The 16,134-nt window shown below is 32.5% G+C and overlaps 1 long non-coding RNA gene across 12 annotated transcripts; it reads right to left on the reverse strand.

Annotated features, from left to right (window-relative positions):
- Positions 1 to 1,007: 1,007 nt before the first annotated feature.
- On the reverse strand, positions 1,008 to 15,899 carry LOC101252179 (uncharacterized). 12 transcript variants are annotated; one of them, XR_003246893.2, is made up of 12 exons: positions 15,753 to 15,899; positions 15,492 to 15,671; positions 15,257 to 15,393; positions 15,009 to 15,128; positions 9,820 to 10,033; positions 9,618 to 9,713; positions 9,308 to 9,454; positions 8,133 to 8,243; positions 7,972 to 8,031; positions 7,673 to 7,737; positions 5,681 to 5,745; positions 1,008 to 1,547 (listed from the first exon to the last, which is right to left on the reverse strand). It is a non-coding gene; the product is annotated as an uncharacterized lncRNA (long non-coding RNA). The 12 variants fall into 12 exon arrangements; XR_003246894.2 differs by having other exon boundaries at positions 1,008 to 1,566; XR_003246896.2 differs by having other exon boundaries at positions 1,008 to 1,574.
- Between the last annotated feature and the right edge of the window lie 235 nt (positions 15,900 to 16,134).

Below are 16,134 nucleotides of genomic sequence, written 5' to 3' on the forward strand. Positions count from 1 at the left end.
AGAGATTATACTACGATAAAAAGTTTGTAAAAGAAAAATAATAAACATAATCTTAGCCAAAGAACGTGTAAGCATCACAAATATTTTCCAAAATTTTAGTTTTAAAAAGAAAAAACTATAATTGAGCATGAGTTGGAACTGGTCTCTTGTTTCCAGGTTTTTTCTTCTTAATCAACCATATATAATGACAATTTTGACAAATTTAAAGAAAGCATGACTCACTTGTCGGGCTTTATGTGTTTTCTTTTCTATAACCCACATAGGAACGGTGACCCTACCCTATAAAGTGAAAGAAATTAGACATTAATTACTTTGAAATAAATAATATTTTTAAGAAACTCATAAGTTTCATAGTAAAACCGTCTCCTGGAATAAGATGTATTTTCGCCAATAAAATTCATATCCAAATTGATCATTTCGTCATGTTCTTGAAAGTATTTCACATTCCACATTTTACAACTCATAAACCTAATTATTAAATTATCTGCATCCATAATTAACTCTTAAAAAGAGAAAAAGTTATTGACAATCCAATTGAAACCAAGAATTATAGATTAAGCAAACTATATTATGATATAGACTACGAAAAGATTAAAAAAAATAATTAAAAAATGTAATTGTGTATATATCAATACAAATTTTAAAAAATCATTGATAGAGAAATGTTCCAGAGTACAAGTTTCATGTTTGAAAAAGAATTATGTATAACTTATTTTCGAAAAATAAATTCAACTCAAAATTTATAGAAAAATAATTTTTAAAAAGATTCTCCACTTAATTTTTTTTTGTAAGAAATAAATAAAACATGTAATTTTTCAAAGACTTAAGCAATCAAATATTTGAAAGAAAACCCCAAGGGTGTTCGGGGTTTAATTCCCGCTTTGAGAAGAGTTTAAGCATTTGAAGCATCCGCTAACGTGTGGTTGACCTACGATTTGACTAAAACTTGACTAACTTTGGAAGTAAATAAAATAACATATTTTTTACTTGAAAGGAAATGAACATAATTTATAATTTATATCTCAATAAAGTATTAAATAAATATGTAAAATTTAAATACTTCAATTGAAACATAATAACTATCTTTTAGAAATTTAATTAAATTAAATTCAAATAAAACAAAGGTTAGAAAGCTAATACAAATAAACAAATAATAAGAAAAAGGAAGTAAAGTCAGAATTTGGGCTTTTGTACCAACATGTCCTAACTCTAAAAAAGAGTCAGCCACAAATAGATGGATTCCAACCCATTATCTTAAACTGGACCTGCTGTGCAAAACAAAAATTGGGCTTCGCCTATTCTCATGCCTAAAAGACTGAATATACACCGATTGTAAACCACTGTATACATGTTGTATTTGGTACTTATTTTTGTATATCAGATTGTATACCAAGTGTATATAGTCTAATTCAGCTTTGAATACATGTATTCATTTTTTGGCTCTGTATTTGTTGCACTCAATCCGTATATCAATATATACAGAGTGCATACGGATCGTATATCAGTTTATTTTCAGCTTTCCAAGACCTGTATTTTGCTTTTGGAACCTGTAATTCATTTTTTTCACTTGAACACTCAACAATAGGCAATAAATGAACTCCATTAGACTTGAATTAGATTTACATGCATAAAAATAAAATCACATAAAAACCATGTCCGATCCATGAGATACACGAAAATATTTGCATCTCGTAGTTGTACTCTCCAAAAATCGGTACAATAAATTAATATTGCATCGATTTTTGGAAAATACAACTAGGAGATGTAAATATGATATATCTACTCATGCAAGGGTTGGAACTTCATTAAGAAAAAAAGATTACTAATCATTAAATGATGAAAATAAAGGCTCATGAGCAAGAAGAATTCATAATATTTAACAAACACAAGCAAAGAGATTAACAAATAAACAAACAAAATGGTCATGAATTAAAGCTAAAGTATCATACCATCAAACCACAATATGCATGTTTTTAAAGTAATAACTAGTCCTAATTATATTCAAAACAAACCAACCAAACTAGAGTGATTAAATGAGTTCTGGCTACTTCATCACAAGTCCAAAACTAATTGTGAGTATGAAAAGTAAAGTTATACATATATGAAATTCTTCACTTATAAGCAAATGATAAGCTTTCAATTGCAATAACAAATCATTTAAGAACAATATTGACCACAATATATATTACTTTCAGCTAGATTGTACTCATAACACATATCCCGTCGAGCTCCAATTAATTCGAGCAGAAAAAACCTAAGCCTTTTTGAGCTCTTAATACATGTTTAAGTAGCTAATATCTTTTTAAGAAAATGCTCTATATTTTAGATGATAAATCAGTGTTCAAAAAAATCCCCTAAAACGTTAAAGGGAGGAAAGTATATATAGAGAGAAACAGGGAAGATTGAAGAGGGAAAATGAGGTCCAAATTCAAATAACAATTCCATTGAAAATCACGGAATTTGAATTCGATAAGATTTGACAACCAAGAATTAGTAGAAGAATTTCTGAAGGGAGCTGTCTGATCTTGAACAAGGACCAGCAAACACAAAGAGATGCCTCCACCTAGATGATTCTTAAAACAAATTCGTAAGAGAGGATAAGGGAGAAGAGGAGAGACACGCACTTCGTGCAATAATAAATTTTTAAATAGTAATAATATGTTAGTAATAAAAAATATAGTATAGAATCTATATATTAAAATTCAAGATTTAATCTAACTTTTATCAATACAATTGGTATAAGGGACAAGTGCCCCTCTAGACTAAAACAGAAATATTAGTGTACACATTCGTTTGAGGGGAAGTGATGGATGCATAAATTGGGCACAAGTCATTTTTAATTGGTAACTTTAAATTAGCCCTTTGGTATGTCTTCGTTAGTATGGCGGGTGGTTATCCACATGGATGACCCGGGGTTGATCCCCCCTCAATGTCTTCTGAGTCGAGAATGTCGCATAGGGATTGCCTAGTGCGGTTTACATTACCTGTGTGGTTTGCAGGCTATTACACAGTGGAGGGTTCACCCAGTGAGCACAAAGTGGTCACCCAAACAGCAGATGTTGTGGCATAGGTTGTAACGGCTAAGGATTTAGAATTTCTTAGGGTATAGGATTTAGCATTTAGGATTTCTTAGTGTTTGGTTTATTTAACGGTTTTAAGGGTTTAGGGTTTTGGCTTAAGATTTTCTAGAATTTTTTGGTTCAGGATTTTAAAAGGTTTTTATTTTATTTCTAATTAAGAAGACTTTCTAAGAGCTTAGGGTTTTTACAGGGTTTCAGGTTTTCAAAAGTTTAGGATTAAGGATTTTAAAATGTTTTTACATTTTGTTTTGGTCATTTCTAAGTTTTAGGGTTTCTTAGGGTTTAGGATTTCTTTGGGTATAGAGTTCAATATCTGGGGTTTAAGGTCTAGGTTTTCTATTTAAAAGTTTTTATCTTTGAAGTTTTAGGGCTTAAGCTTTTGTAAAAAAAATTAGGTCGAGTGTTTTTTTACGTTTAAGGTTTAGGGTTTTCAAGATTTTTATGATTTTTTACGATTTTGGGGTTCATGGGGTTCGGTTTCATTGGGTTTATAAGAGCTTAAGTTTTTGTAAGATTTTTTTAGGTTAAGAGGTTTTTTTTACTTAGGTTTTTTAAAGATTTTTTAGGATCATTACCGTTTTTACGATTTAGGAGTTCTAAGGGCTTAGGGTTTTATATTAATGATTTTTGTTAGGGTTTGTTTTAAGGGTTCTTTGTTTGGGTTTTAAAGGTTTTTATCGAGTTTTTGTGTTTGATTTTTCCTAGGATATGAGGTTTCTTAGGGTTTAGAGTTGGAAGTTTATCCTTAAGGTTTAGGGTTTAGGTTTGACATTTAAGGTCTCCTAAGTTTTTTTAAGGGTCTTTTAGGTTGTAGGATTAAGGGATTAGGTTTGATATGTTTAAGATTATTTAGAGATTTTAAAGTTTTCTTTTGTTGTTCTCAGGGTTTGGAGTTTCATAGAGTTTACGATTTTAAAAATATTGTTTTTAGGATAAGTTATGGTATAGGGCTTAATGTTTATTAGGCTATTTAAGGTTAAGGTTTTAGGGTTTGTAAAAGGTTTTTTTCTAGACTTTTTTAAGGTTGCATAGGGTTAAGGGCATTCGAGTTTTTTAGGTATAAGGTTTCTTAAGGTATATATTTTAGGATCTTAGGTTTTAGGGTATTAGGGTTTGTTTATAAGGGTTTAAGGTTGAGAGTTTTTTTTAGGATTTACGATTTAGTGTTTCTTCTTGTTTCTTAGCGTATGTCAGGGTTTCTTGGTTGCTTCAGGGTTTAGAAAGATTTTAGGGGTTTAATGATTTTTTTAAAGGTTTCTTTATGGTTAAGGTTAAGGACAAAGGTTTAATGTTTAGTAGGTATAGGGTTTCGAGTTTTAGGTAAGAGTTTTTTTTAGGATTTAATCGTCTTTTTTAGGTTTATCATTTTTATGATTAAGGTTTTTAAATGTTGTAAGGGTCTCTCAAGTCTTTTTAAGATTTTGGATTTCTTATGATTTAGGGTTATGTAGGATTTTATGTTTAAGATGTTGGTTTTAAAGAGATCTATTGTGTGTTTTGTGGTATTATAGTTTTAAGGGTATTAAAGGTAGGCTTAGGGTTTACTGTGTGTTTTGTGGTATTAAAGGGTTATATTTCTTTGACGGGTGATCGGGTCTTAGAATCCTCAGGAAAGTGTAAAGGGTTGCATTATGGTTAAGAGTTGAAGATTTAGAGTTTCTTAAGATAAAGGATTTTCTGTTTGGGCATGCTTAAGGTTTTCAAAGTTTTTTTTAGGTTTAGAGGAATTTTTCGGTATAGGTTTTAGACGGTTTTTAGGATTTTTATAGTTTTTTACAATTTAAGGGTTTAAGGTTTAGGGTTTTTAAAGGGGTTTTACAGGGTTTAGGGTTTTACACTTGGCTTTTTAAATGTTTATAGTTTTTTTTTTAATTCTTAAGAGTTAGAAGCCCTAAGGTTTATGGTGAAGGGTTTAGGATTTGTTAGGTATAGATTTTTAGCATTTAGGATTCTTAGAATCTAGGTTTTATGTTTACGTTTTTTATTTAAGTGTTTTTAAGATTTAAAGTTTAGGGCTTAAGTTTTTGTAGATATTTTTTAGGTTTAGAGTGTTTTTAGGCTAGGGTTTTAGAATGTTTTTTCAAGATTTTTACAGTTTTTTTACGTTTAAGGGTTCTTAGGGAAGGTTTCTTTGGGTTTAGGGCTTACGATTTTAGACTTAGAATTTTTTAGGGGTTAGGGGTTTTAAAGGCTTTTTTAGGTTTATTGTTTTAAAGGTGTTTTTTAGGGTTAAGGATTTTTTAGGGTAGAGTTTCTTGGTATTTCATAAAGCTTGGGGTTTAGCGTTTTTCCTGAAGGAATAGGGTTTAAAGTGTTTCTTAGGTTTTAGCCTGTATGATTTAAGGTTTTTAGAGGTTTTTGATTTCTTAGGTTTTGGCTTCTAAAAGTTTTTTAAAATTAGATTGAGGTCACTTGTACTCCTAGGTTCCTTGTTACGTCAACAGGTAACCTCGGAGGGCGACAAAAACTAATTCTGAATAAAAAGTCTCTAACTACTAGAGATGCTGGGACATGCCCCCAGCTAACTCTATCAAAACTAAAACTAAAATGGAAAACTGAATATAAAATATGTCAATCGTCCTCGAAGAATGAGGACTTACCACTGATATTGTTGAATACAAATGGGGAGATGATCTCCAAGTGATTTGAATGTTGAGGACCTGACCTACATCAGGAGAAGAAGTAGCGTAGAGTGTGTGTTAGTACTTGAAAAGTACTGAGCATGCATGATAGGATAAAGTTGAACAAATATGTATAACTCAACACAAAGCATATTGAACAATGATAAAATGTGAACATGATGTATACGGGTTTAAGAATTTGGTTAAGGGTTTTTAGGTTAGGATTCAAAGCTTCAGTTTTCCTAAGATTTTTTTAGGTTAAGAGCTTTTTTTTATCTAGGATTTTAAAATATTTTTTAAGATCATTATTATTTTTACGGTTTAGAGGCTTTTAGGGCTTAGGGTTTTTGATTAAGGGATTTTTAGTTTTAGGGTTTTTTTTAATGCTTTGAAGGGTTTTTTAGTGTTAAGTTTTTCCTAGGATTTAGGGTTTCAAATGGCTTAGGGTTGAGAGTTAGCATTTAAGATTTCCAAGGCTTATTTTGGGTCGTTAATGGTGTAGGGTTTAGGGTTTTCTAGGGTTTCAGGTTTTAGGTTTAAGATTTTTTAAGGATTTTTTAGGTTAAGAGTTTATGAAGTTCTTTTTTGTTGTTTTTAGGGTTCAGGTTAAACACTTGGTGTTTTTTTGTATTTAGGGTTTGCTTAGGATAAGTTAGTTTTAGTTTTAAAGAGTAATAGATTAGGTTAAGGTTTTTTTTAGGATTTAGGGTTTAATATCTTAGGTTTTAGGGTATTAACATTTACGATTTAGTGTTTCTTGAGTTTCTTAGCTTATGTTAGGGTTTCTTGGTTAAAGGTTAAGGGCTTAGAACTTTAGGTTTAAAGATTTTTTTTTTACCTTTTTCAGTGTTTATGATATTTATAATTGTGTTTTAAAAGTTTTTGGGGTTGCTTAGATCTTTTTAAGATTTTAGATTTCCAAAGATTTACGGTACTTAGGATTTTATGTTTAGGGTTTTCTTTAAGGGCTTAGGATTTTAAATGGACTTATTGTGTTTTTTGGGGTATTATAGTTCTAGGGATTTAATAGGGTTTTAGGGTCTAGGTTTTCTTAGTGTTTCATAAGGTGTTGCGTTTAGGATTTAGCCTTATAGTTTTGAGTATGGATCTATAGTTTCTTAAGGTATAGGATTTAACATTTAAGATTTCTCAGGGTTTGGTTTTTTAAGGGTTTTTAGGGTTGAAGATTTCTAAGGTTTTTTCAACGTTTAGAGGAATTTTTAGGTTTAGGGTTTCTAGGATTGTTATGATTTTTTAATGATTAAATGGTTCTTAGAGATTTGAATTTTTTTAGGGCTTTTAAACATTTACTGTTTAAGGTTTTTATATATTTTTTAAGGTTTTTTATTTCTTAAGTTTTAAGGTTTCCTTTGTTTAGCCTTAAGGATTAGGGTGAAGGGTTTAAGGTTTCTTAGGATTTAGAATTTTAGGTCTAGGTTTTTAATTAAGAGTTTTTTAAGGTTCAAGGTTTAGGACTTATGTTTTTGTAAATTTTTTCAGGTTTAAAGTTTTTTTAAGGTTTAGGTTTTCAAAGGGTTTTTCACGATTTTTTACGATTATAGGGTTCTTAGGGTTTAGGGTTTAGGATTTTATTATATTTAGGAATTTTTTAGGGGGTAGGGGTTTTAAGAGTTTTTTAGATATGGTGTTTTTAAAAGCTTTTTTAGGGTTTTTGACTTCTTAGGGTTTAGGGTTTTTCCGTAAGGTTTAGGGTTTCGTAGGGGTTTAGATTTCTTAAGGTAAGGTTTTAAAGACTTTTTAAGGTGTTGATCTATCTATTATGCTTTTATGATTTGCCAACTCTCAAGGTAACCTCAGGGCGTGACAAAAACTATGTCTCAATAAAATCCTCGAACTGAATAGAGATGTTGGGACACATGCCCCCAACTAACTCTAAAAAAATCTAAAACTTAAATGGAAGATTGACTATAAAACATACATGTCAATCGTTCTCAAAGAATGAGGACTCACCACAGTATTGCTTAATACGGATCGAGAATCGATCTCCACGTGATCTGAATGTTGAGCACCTGAACCTACATCACGAGAAGATGTAGCGTAGAGTATGTGTCAGTACTTGAGAGGTACTGTACAAAGCATATTGTACAATTGATATATCTTAAACATCAATAGTTCTAAAGTTTTTGGAAGTCACTACAACGACAATCACAATTCTACAACAACTAGCTGGTCAATTAGCTGCATTGAGAAGTTACAAGGAAGGAATTATAAAATAATGGATCAAGAATATGTAAGGGACAATTAATTACCTTGCTCAAATATGCTAGCATTTAAATCAACACCAATACAATTCTTGCTCCTTCTGCAGCCTTACCAAATGAGATAAGATCATTAGAAAGATTAACAGATATATGGATAAAAAAACATAACAAGAAAGTTATTTGCCATGTGAAGAATACTCATAGCTCACCTACAACCCCGGTCAAAAATTTAGCCACACTTGAACCTTTTGTTGGTTTAGCAAATGAACCTTTTGTTGGTTTAGCAACATTTAAAGTTGCTCCAAGGCTTTGAAAAATATCTGCAAATGAATGAATGAACGTCCTATAATAAGCTTGTGTAAACCATCTCAATAGATATAACAAAAAAGACTCAACAGCAAAGTAAAATCTAATTAGAATCTATTAAAGAGGAATTGAAGCAAGCAAGCACAACAAAGCTTCTGATGGTTTCATTCCTTGAATAGGAAGGAAACAAGTCACCTTCAAAGAACAAGATTATCTGTAGTGACTTTTTTTGGGAACTGATAAGGTAAAGTGACTTTTCAAAGAGAAATGAGTAATTTTTACGGAATAATCACAATAGGCCTTTAATTGTAGTGTGGCTCCAAAAGCGATCAAAATGCTACAAGATTGCCCTTCCCATATACTTGGGAAGTCATTGGTTGAAAAGAGACATCAAATGGAGAAGGGAAGCTAGAAGATTTGACCATTCCACAATATTGATATATTTTTAGATCTTAAAAAAACTAGATTCATTAATTATTAGCAAGTGAAAGATCGATCTCTTGGAACCAATACTCTAATACTATTGGAAGATTTGTAATAGAGCATGGTTGAGACCAATGTGGAAATACGAATGCGAGATCCACAATCTTTGGAAACGGAAGACCCCATGCCTTATTGAACAAATACACAAAAATAAGTATATTTAAAATTCTCCTAATTCTTTCTTAGAAGTTCCTATATTCTCTTAGTTGAAAACATAATACACCTAACCTTAGGAACTGCGTCAATAGCAACCAACTTTTCAACAACAATGATTACCAATTTGCATAGGTCTGGTAGTTTTGGCCCTTCTTTGTTATTAACAGTTAAACTTAACCATAGAGATTTAATGGAAATCTAACGAGAAAGTATAGATCAAGACTACATGGCGTCTCAATTCTAATTCAAGTTTCTTCAATAAATAAATGTGCTATAATATGAAGCATGATACCAAAAATTAATCGTCTAGATGCAGGCTTTTCTACAGTTTAAATATAATTCTATCAGAGCCATACAATATTCTTCCATAACACAGTGACATTTGAGCTACAACTGCCACGCATTGAAAGAAAACAATGAATAGGAGAGCAAAAACCACCTGGAATATGTTGTTGGCATTAGCAAAGTTTCTAGAACTTTTGAAGAATGGATTCATCTGGAGCGTACCCAAAAAGCTCTGTGGATGCAAGGGTTGCTTTTCTGAAACAACCACCATTGTTCCATTGTTCTGAAAAAAAACACAAAGCTAGACCAAGAAAAACAACAAACTCAATTAACCAAAAGAGAATAAAAGGCACTGACAAGAGACATGTTAGAAAGAATAAAATCTAATAATCTAAACAAGTAAATTATAGCAGTTGTGTATTGGCAAGACTAAGAAAAAGAATTACTCAAACTAATGCACCCACCTCGTCATCAATACTTCTGAAGTTTTTGAGAATTCTGCAAGATCTTTATGCAAGCTTTCAATGGGTATTTTCCTTGACAATTGAAGTTCATACAACCTGTTCAAGTCAACAAGCAGTGAGTATTCATCATCACCATCACCATCACCATCCTTTAACGACGACAATTGTACATTTGACCAAGCTGCATCAATAAAACAATCACCTTTAATTTGTTAAGGGCACATACATCAACTTCTATCATAGAAGATTTAAGTTTGATAATGAGCTCATCTTCAATCCCCTTTGATTTGTTAAGGACCGAGTCCTGTAATTCAGTAGCACAGAAGTTCAATTCTTTTACACAAGATTCTACGAGCTTCCTTCTCACCATTTTGAAAAAATGCCTCTTTCACCAGAAAGACAGAAGATCTAAAATCCTGGAAAGCAAAAGAAAGCAGCTTTTAGTTACCAGTTCAAAATAAATTATTTCATATGGGTCGAAAGTGAATATGATATCACATTCATTTTTATTGAAGTCATATATTAAATCAAAAAAAATGGTGTTGTTTCACTTGATTTACGCTAAAACCAAAGTAAAGTAACCTTATTATGAAAATATTACTACAACTTGGAGAGAAGATTTAACATGGTCTCTCATTGGTGTTCTTGACTTCCTTTAAAATTCAATTTGGTAATTTTATTTATCCAGAGGTGAAAACCAACTCTTCAAGCATAGGGTAACTATCATATCATATATTTATATAAAAGAGAACCCTAGGCCAGCCAACGTGGCGCCACCACAATCAAGAATTCCTTTTTAAATTATTTATTTTCAAAACTAGCCTTCCTTTTTCTTGAAAAGATGGGACTTTTATGAAAAATAATCTTTAATGAAGAGTTATGACTTATATGAAAAGTTGTGACTTTATGAAGAGTTGCGACTTTTATCAAAAGCTGTGAGTTTTATGAAAAGTTGCGACTTTAATGAAGAGTTGCGACTTTATGAAAAGTTGCAACTTTATGAAAGATTGTGAAGTTCCCTATGGGCCGTAATTTTTCAAAATAGTTATAATCTTTCTGATAAGGCACAATAAAGATTTGTTCACACTACCCTAAGTTGTCTATAAATAGTTGAATTTTCTCTCATTTTTAAACAACAAAAATTCTGATCTTCTTCTTCTACTTTCGAAAAATTTAATATTCGTGTTGACTGACTTAATAACCACAACTTTTGTATCAATAGGTTGGTGAATAGCATTGTTCCATCCTGAGAGGATATAATGCTTTAAACCTCTGATATTGAAGGGGAATAATTTTCTTAAAGGAAAGTTGTGCATTCAGTATCAATTTTTTTCTTTCTATTGCATTATGTTTCTACATATCTTGGTATGTTTTTTTACACTCATTAATTTATTCTTACGATATTAATTGTTGTTTTTGAGTACATGTTTTAAACTCCTGCAAAGTTATTGTCTCCGGTTATATTGAACATATAACACATATATTACATATATTCATTGTGAAGAATATAATTTATTATACTCAGTTCCAAGAATTCATGTATTGATATTTTATATTAAATTCAATAACTTAAAAGTACCATATATAATATTATATATTATCTATTTTTAAATAGATTGAAATTTCTCACTTATCAATTGAAGAAATTCATTATGCAAGTTCAGAAGTTTTAATTGTTTTCATGTTCAAGCGTAATTTTTTTTTTTTTGAATATGTTAACAATCTATTGAATTTTCTCCTAAGACGTATATCAAAAATGTGTAATCTATGCAACTTAAATGTTTTTTTTTAATTATGAAATGCCTTTGTATATATGTTTATATTTACTTCTTTATGTTTCTTTTAATGTTGATTAAAGAACCAATGATTTATTATTTCCTCAATATTTCATTCATTAGAGGTTCTTGAGTTATGTGATAATGAAAAATAATCAAATTCATGTTGAAATATTCCTAATATTTTCTAAGAACCTATTTTTAACATTATATTTAATGTATGAATAATTAGAAAAAAAATATTTGCAAGGTTAATGTAATTAATATTTATAAACGCGCAGAGCGCGGGCAAATTACCTAGTTCTTCCTATAGTTTGAAATAATTATATATATTTTTTTATTAAATAATAATTTCATATTGGATACACCTAAACACATATATTTTTGTTACCAAATACACTAAAATAGGGAGAGAGGTGAAATATGAAAAAATGCACGTGAGATCCTCAAATACATGCAAATCACACTAGATACATGTAGATACATGGAGAGAGGCGTGCAAACTGATTTCGACAAATACCACCATTATAAAATAAAAGGAAAAAGTACAGAGAAGAGAAAGAGTGTAGACTCATCATCTGACTATTAATTTTGGGGATTCAAGATTGTGCAAGTTATAAAAATGGCTTTCCAATTTTGTTATTTCATCTTTTCTTTGTTTTTCCAATTTGGCTTTCCTTGGTTCAGTGATTATATGTTTAGGATCATGTCTTCTCTGATTGAGATATGGTAAGAACTATGTTGCTAAATAACAACTTACACAAGTTTTGTACAAGAACTATCCTTCCAGTTGATGCATGCTATATATATATATGACCAAATTTGAGTTTTTATCCTTGTCATGCAGTTTTGGAAATAATATATAAGCACATGAACATCAATGGGATACTTACTGCATCATAATGAATATACATTCCCAAGTTCAACAACTTACAAGTAATAGTTATCTGTTGATATAACAAAAACAATTGACCTTGCAATTTTTTAAAGTACATGCACACAACATTCCTCTTTCAGTGACATTGATATTGGAAAAACAAGTTTCATATTAACATCTATGTATATTGTTGGATAGAAGATTGTTTTTTTTTTACAAAAGCATTTCTTAAAGTACATGGCCACCACACACGCTGGTGGCCTCACAAGAACACATAGTGAAACAGCACTCTTTTGATAAGCTACGAGTACCATCAGTCAACAAAAAACCTATTACTATAAAACCTGTTACTTATCTTCACGGAGAGCCTAGAGTGATTTGCGAGGAAGTGGAGATGATACAGAGCGAGAATGCAATATGCGATAATCAGACAATTGTCATAAGGATGGCCGAACATTCACGACCTACGCAGATTGATCCCAAAACAATACGAGCTGAAGGTGAATGCAATATAGGCCTCTTGAGCAACAACACGTTGATCAGGACATTTAATTTGGAGGACTACGTGAGCCTACTCTCAAAGCCAGCTTTTTATATTGCACATCGAAAATTGGACATATATATACCCCATGAGGACTTCGAAGTGGGAGTAATTATTTGATCCGAAGGAGGAAATCACATGCATCTCTTTTCCATCCTTGCCACCAAATTTTTTTGGGAAGGAGTCAATATTTTCGTTATTAGCAGGCAGCGGTTGGAAAGCCTCTCCAGGTGGATCTTGCTATAAAAGAATTAAACTAGGCCAAGTTGCTCAAGGGTTAAAGTTGAAGTAGATCTACGAAATTTCCCCAAAAGGATTTATGTGGGCATTAGAAAACAAACAGGAGAGATTACGGAGAAGGATACAACAAGATCATGACGATCAGCAGTGCTATGTCATCCACCCGAAACTATATCCTAATAAGGAGGAAAAAACTACAGGAAAGGAGGAGATGAATCAACCAAAAGAGGCTACAGAGAAGAACAAGGAAGATGGACAATTCACTTAGCAGAAGACAAAGAAAAATTGAAGGGAATGGCAATATGAAAGAAGAAAACCAGAAAAAGTGTGGTGTAAGAAACCTGAGGAACAAACAAATGTAGACATAACGACAAATCAGTTTGCGGCCTTGGCAAAACAAGAACCTGATCAGAAAGAGGAGGAGGTAGAGAGTGCCCAAAACAACAAGAAGATTAATACTACAGAAGGGAAAGGGAAGACGGAAGAAACTACAAAAGGCTGGGTGAATGACACTTTCTTTTAACAAAAATAACAACTATGGGAGAGGATAAGAGTTGTTAACAGATTGGAGAAGCCTGCACATCATGTTTGATGAAATTGACGAGTCCTAACTCGAAGAGGGACGTAGGAAAGAGGTGGATGATGAGTAAAGTTCAAACAAAAATAATGAGGCAGTTTTTGAGAGAGGGGAGAACTGCCAGCCAGAGGGTAGAATTAATGAAGTGACTCCAAAAAAGAATGGGAAGAGTGGGACGGTATTCCTGATGGTCAAGAATTGATAGAAGATCAAGTAAAAAAGAGAAAAGATACAGAAGAGGATGAAGATCAAGAAACAGAGACTTATCACCCCGGCAAATGGATAACATGAAGAGTGGAAATAAAACAATCCCTCTTCAAGTTAGAACAAGGCGTAGTAAAGATAAGTTATAGTGATCAATGATTGGAAGTACTATCTTTTGGAATATTATGTCTGTTTACACACAAAAAGCTTTTGAGAGGCTAATAGACCTAAATATAACACATCAATACTCATTTATAGCTCTTATGGAACCTTTTCAAGGACCACATATGATAGGAAAATACCAAAATAATTGGCTTCAAGAATGCTTTTTGTAAATGTACATCAAAGATTTAGTTGTTTTTGGAGGAGAGATGAGTGTAAAATGTAATGATGTGGAGCTTTTAATCATTGTAATATATGAAAGATGTAATGATGATGACAAACTTGAATTATGGGAATCCATATGGAGGAGATAGCAGGACAATGTCGAAAACAAGGCGGGCTACCTTTCTTACAGCAAGAAGCATTGGACTTTACACAATGCATCAAAAATTGTGGTCTAGTGGAAATAAAATACTCAGGAAATAATTTTACATGGTGGAAGAAAGAATAGAGGAGCATTGTATTTTCAAGAGACTCGTTAGAATGTTGTAAAATTAGGAGTTAATGAACCTATTTCCGTCATCTGAGGTACACCACTTAACCAAAAGATCATGCGCCCTTGCACTTTATTTGTAATACAGAGGAAGAACCAGTGGTGAAGCCTTTTATATTCCTAAATTTTTGGACAAAACACCACCAATTTAAGTGACTGATTGAGGACAATTGGAAAGTAAACTTTGTGGGGAACCCCTTTCTAGTATTGATATATTTCTCTTATAGAGTATTTTCCCCCACAATATCAATAAACTATTGCACCCTCCCCCACCCCAAAAAAATAACTTGATTTCCTAGAAGTAGCTTTTAAGCAGTAGAGATATAAAAAAAAAAGTATGTCTGTGATAAAATAAATCATAGATAAACCCCGTAGCTGTTAAACACAGGCAATCTCATGTTTTTACTAGAGATCTTGAAAAGAGAAATCAGAAAAACATAGACAACTCCACCGATAGATACTAATTAACCAGCATCCTACAAGAACATGATAAGAGCAAGTGAGCTTAAGGACAGAGCATACCTTCATCTTTTCATGAGTCTCATTAACAATTTCACCATCCTTCTTCTTCCTCCAATGGTGACCATTACGGAAATCTCGTAGTACTTTCCAAATTCCGATCAAATAGAAACATGGAACCACCTGAAACCAAAAAGCTATATTAGTTAAAAATTCTTTTTTTTTTTAAAAAAAAAAAAGGGAAGTCGCTTGGGCATCTATAATGATGAACTGGAGTTGGAGTGGGAGGCCGTTGATGTAAGATGTCCTACAACTACCAAGAATTAGTTGGCGATAACAAAGCTTCCAGAACTTTTGAAGAATGGATTCATCTGGAGTAGCAGAGCTACAGTGGATGCAAAGGTTGCTTTTCTGAACAGCCACCACCATTGTTCTGAAATAATACAACCTAGACCAAGAATAACAGCAAACTCAATCAATAAAAAGAGAACATAGAATGCACTAACATGATAAAAACATAGAAGTTTGGAATAATGGTTACCATACATGCAAGTTGACTTGCACAAAGACCTTCCAGAGATTTCGTAGTCAGGAAGATCACAAGTTGTTCAAACAAGGCACTGCGCTTGGAGATAAAGGAATATGTAGATTGTTCCAGGACTGATCCAGAGTTTATGATAGAGTGTAGGTATGCAGATACATGTTCAGAAGCAGAAATCCAATAACCTAAACAGTAAGCCAAAGAAGTTGAGCATAGACAAAAATACAGGAAAAAAAAAAGAAATTTTCAAATTACAGTATACCCACCTTGTCATCAATACTTTCTTTGGAAGATCTCGAAAGTCTCTGCAAAATCCTTTTTTTTGATAACCGAGAAATCCATTTGTGACTTGCCCTTTGGACCAATCATAGCCTTATAAACTTGGTACCTCCCCCCCTTTACCCCCGCCCCACTCTCTTAGCCCCCGGCCCCCCTTTAACCCCCATTCGAGACCCCTTTAGCCCCCCCCCCCTCCCCCTTGCCACGACACCTTCGGAACCCACACCTCCACACCCTTACCCCCATACCCCCCAGCCTTACCCCCTTCACCATACCCACCATTACCCCCAAAACCCCATCCCCTACCCCCTTCCCACCCTTTTCCCTTACCCCACATCCCTTCCCTCCACCTACCTATACCCCCCTTAA

Source organism: Solanum lycopersicum, chromosome 5, assembly GCF_036512215.1.
Source record: "Solanum lycopersicum chromosome 5, SLM_r2.1".
NCBI lineage: Eukaryota > Viridiplantae > Streptophyta > Magnoliopsida > Solanales > Solanaceae > Solanum > Solanum lycopersicum.